At 38.3% G+C, this 4,646-nt stretch overlaps 1 pseudogene; it reads right to left on the bottom strand.

Moving 5' to 3' along the window:
* Positions 1-3,178: 3,178 nt before the first annotated feature.
* LOC112806195 (olfactory receptor 2D3-like) lies at positions 3,179-4,096 on the bottom strand (annotated as a pseudogene).
* Between the last annotated feature and the right edge of the window lie 550 nt (positions 4,097-4,646).

Raw genomic sequence — 4,646 nt, 5'->3', positions numbered from 1 at the left:
TTAATTAAAATCTTCAGCTAATGGAAGGGGAGGGGGACAAAACCCTAAACTACAGGTGGGCAATGCAGCTTAAGATGTCACGACTGTTTAAATGAAGGCTTTATTATAGGTAGCTATTCAATGAAAGGGTGGAGTGAGAACAAAGTCAGCATATAACAAAGGGCCATGTAAACAAGTCCAGAAAAGAATTCTTGATTTCTTCACCAGACTCTTCCCTTTTTGAGTCTCCCCCAGCATCCACAGCATTGCTCAGGCCAAAGACTTAGGGATATTTCATTACTCTCTTTTTTCATCTTGTATAGCCTCTCTACCCACGTGTCTTACCATCTCCTCTGGCTCCCCCATTGCTACAACCCTAGTTAGGACCAGCATCCCTCTCCTGGGCAACTGCAATAAAACTCAGTCTTGTCAGCCAGAGACTGATATTTTTATTTTAAAAATATATATCAGTATCTGTGTTTTCTTACCCTGTTGACTCCACCAGTTCCCTAATGAGATCAGTTATATAGTTTTTACATAACTCAAAGTGATCCATGGCCACTTTTTCAATAATCATTCCAATTATGTGATATAAATTCCCTTTTACTTAATAACAAGTAAAGAGGAAGTTGTAACGTGAGCTTCTGAACGGCCATGAAGCCACAGCATATCTAAAAGTAGATGTCATTCAATTCCACTTCTGGGTAGTTAAATGAAGAAAATGAAAAGACTAGTTTGAAAAGATATATGCACCCCTATGTTCATTGCAGCATTATTTAGCCAAGATATGGAAACAACCTAAGTGTCCATCAATAGATGAATTGATAAAGAAGATGTAGTTTATGTATACAATGGAATATTACTCCACCATAAAAATGAATGGAATCTTGCCATTTGCAATGACATGGATAGACCTAGAGTATATTATGCTAAGTAAAATATGTTAGGCAGAAAAAGACAAGTACTGTATGATTTTGCTTATATGTGGAATTTAAGAAACAAAACAAATAAAGTAAGACAGAAACAGACTCATAAATACAGAGAACAAACTGGTAATTGCCAGATGGGAGGGGGTAAGGGGATGGGTGAAATAGGTGAAGGAGATTAAGAGGTACAAACATTCAGTTATAAAATAAGTAAGTCACGAGATGTAAAGTACAGCATAGGGAATTGGCCAACAATATAATAATAACTTTGTCAGGTGGCAGATGATATCTACATCTATTGTGGTGAGCATTATGTGATGTATATAAATATGAAATCATTATGTTGTACACCTGAGACTAATATAATATTGTATGTCACCTATACTTCAATTTAAAAAAAGCAAATGCTATTATTTATAACATAACTTCTCAAAGAATCTGTAGTACAAGACCAGTTTTTGTTACCTTGTATAAGATCATGCTGGAACACATAATCTGGTAAGAACAACTCACACCTGTCTAGTGACTCTATTATTGCATACATTTATTCTCCCATGCAGAATCATTCTGCACACAATGCATTCAATTCAGCAAGGACATCGTGACACAGAATGACCAGCCCTAGACACCCAGGACAGGCTATGGACATTGAAGCTGGAGCAGCCAGACCTCAATGTGGCAAGCTTGATTTTCATCAAGTTCTCATTTTCTCTGGCTCCTGCCATACTTCATCCACAGTTACTTTGTTTACAGATGGTCACGAAGTGAGAGCACAACTCCAAGTTGAAACTGCTCCTGGTAAAAGATAAAATTTCCCATATTCTTCTTGCTGTGTGAAAGCAGGGTTTGGCTATGGTTAGCAGCACTCTTTTCTATATGACAAGAATCCCTACAAACAGCTCCATGGCAGATGGGGTGGGACAATCAGGGGATATTTGTAAGTCTGGAAAATGAAGTACAAATGGTATATGTTTGTGTCATAGGACTTCTGCCAGGAGAAAGAGACAATCCTGGGGGGAGAAATGGCCAGAACTTTGATGACCCCTAGCTATGTTTTTCATGGCTCACAGGCTGTGCAACCAGGGATGGAAATTGGTAGTGTTTCTACATGCCAATGAAGAGTTGGGTCAATTCCACTTAATACCTGCAGTTAGAGCTTTAGCTCTAATCCACAACAGTGGATTTTCTTCCAAGCGAGGGGCAGTGCACATGTTGAACATCAGTGAGTAGCCACAAGCATTACCAGTGGTGCTTTTGCCAAAACTGAGGTTATAGCAGTTACTAAAAAGGCTAAAGGGGCCATTTAATCCCACAGAACAAGCTACATCTTTTGGGATTGCTTCTCGTATGTCAGCCATCCTTTTCCACTTTCCAAAAAGGAGAACTTAGTGGGTACTATCACAATCAAACCTGCAGAAGAGGGAAGAGCATGTCTGAGGGGGGAACAGCTGTGGTATATTGGTGTCACAGACGTTTCTGATAAGAGAGTTCTGATGTAGGCACGTTGCTTCTTAATTCTAGTTCCTTCAACCCAGCAATTGTCCTTGGATGGAAGGAGTATGTGATATATGAAAGATGTATGCTGGAATATGAGATCCCACTCATTATTGTCTAAGCCAGTAGCTCCTCCATGTGTAGTTGAATTGACTATAGCAGTATTTTGGGACTCTACAGCAAAACAAAACAACCCCCCCAAAACAAAACAAAACAATAAACAGGGTTCCATATCAGAGTTTTAGGGTAAAAAAATTGATATTTTTCTCACAGGAAATTGTAGAGTCTAGCATATTGACATCAGGTAGGATTCTAGTATCTGTGGATAGCTGTAGATAATGTTAGCATGGGATGAGGCCGACAAGCAGCTATGGAGTTTAGAACCAAAAGGCTCAACAACACTATCTCTGGGTGAAAATGCATTAGTGAATCAGTAATACAGTATAATGAAGTGTAAATGAAGATCCTGTTTGATATATAAAAATATTCATATGATATGTAAATATAATTTATATTATATATGTGTAATATAATAGCAAAAAAGCTGTTATGAGACAAGCAAGCTATAACCACAGAGAAGAAGCCTGAGCAAGATGCAGCTGACAAACCTGAAAACATCCTAGATGTATAAGGGTACATGTATGACCCTTGTACAGCCTAGAGATGTATCAGCCTAGAGATAGTTCAGAGAGAAAGCTGTTAAAAATGTTGAACCAGTTTGAAATGTCTTCATTCGCACAGTTGTATATCAATATAAAGATCATTGCCTCTGAGAGGGTCTATCTTCCAAATACTTTCCTAAATGCCTCCTTCACATATTTGTTTCTCAGGCTATAAATGAATGGGTTCATCATGGATGTTATGACTGAGTATAACACAGATCACCTTATCCCCTTCACTTATTTTCTTGGAATTTGGATGCATGTAGGTAAATATTTTTGAGCCATAGAAGAAGACAACAATGATGAGATGAGAACCACAAATAGAAAAGACCTTGAGCCTCCCCTCACCTGACTGTATCTGAATCACAGCGGAGATAATATTCCAGTAGGAGAAAAAGATGAGGGAGACAAGACCAAGGAGAATTACCACACCCATTGCAAAGATGGCCATCTCAGCTTTGTAGGTTTCTTCTGAAGCCAACTTCAAGAGGGCAGGAGGTTCACAAAAATAATGATTAATTATGTTCTGTCCGTGGTATGACAGACATAAAGTAAATGTTGTGTCTACTAGAGACACAAATGCTCCAGTGGCCCAGGACCCTATGGTCAGCTGTACACACAACCTCTGGGTCATGAGGGTGGAGTAGTGAAGGGGCTTGCAGACAGCCACATACCAGTCATAGGACATCACTGCTAAGAGGGAACTTTCTGTACACCCAACTACTAGGAAAAAAATCATCTGAATTGAACACCCAGCAAAGGAAATGGTTTTTCTCATTACCAGCAAACGGAATAACATCTGGGGGATGATCATTGTAGAGAAACAGAGATCAGTAAATGACAAGTTTTTAAGGAAGAGGTACATTGGTGTATGAAGTCGAGAGTCAATATGAATTATCACTATGATGAGAAGATTTCCAGAGTTAGCAGGTAGATGATGAGAAACACCACAAACAGTAGGATCTGGATCTGCCAATCTGAAGAAAGGCCCAGCAAGATGAATTCAGTCAGATAGGTTTGGTTTTCTGTGCCCATTGGTGTTTATTTCTATCTACATATTAGCATAAATAGAGCAATCAGAAGTTGACTATGATGGAAAAACAAATTCTGGAAGCAAAGATCTCATTGGAAGAACAAATGTATTTGATTGAAAAAAATTCTTGGAAGCATTTGAGAAACTTGATTTTCTAAAATTTCCATTCCTAATTCTTACTGAAGCTATTTGAAAAAGGATGCTGGCATATTATATGGATTTGAAAAAATATGAAGAGTTCTGTCTTTAGTAGAAAGCCCAGGTTTTTCTTTTTCTTAGTTTACTTTTTAGTCAGCAGATTCTGACTTTCATTTCATCAAGGAGCAGAACCAATAATTATCTTTTCCTTTGTGTTTCCAAGGGATCATTTATCATCCTTCCTAGTAGGAAGGGAATTTTAAGAAACCATTTAGATCACGTTATAATCCACAGTCCTTGTCCTTTTCTAAATTCTTTACTGTATCAGAGAATCAAGGCTTGATGGCAGTGTTAAAGATTAAGGCATGATGGGACTTCATCATTACTGAACCAAGACATTGGAGACAAGACCAG

Source organism: Callorhinus ursinus, unplaced genomic scaffold, assembly GCF_003265705.2.
Source record: "Callorhinus ursinus isolate GAN/ISIS: 27379988/994484 unplaced genomic scaffold, GSC_fseal_2.0 scaffold49, whole genome shotgun sequence".
In the NCBI taxonomy this organism is placed as follows: Eukaryota; Metazoa; Chordata; class Mammalia; order Carnivora; family Otariidae; genus Callorhinus; species Callorhinus ursinus.
Note: the sequence above shows the minus strand (reverse complement) of the source record. Positions and strands in the feature narration are given on the sequence as shown.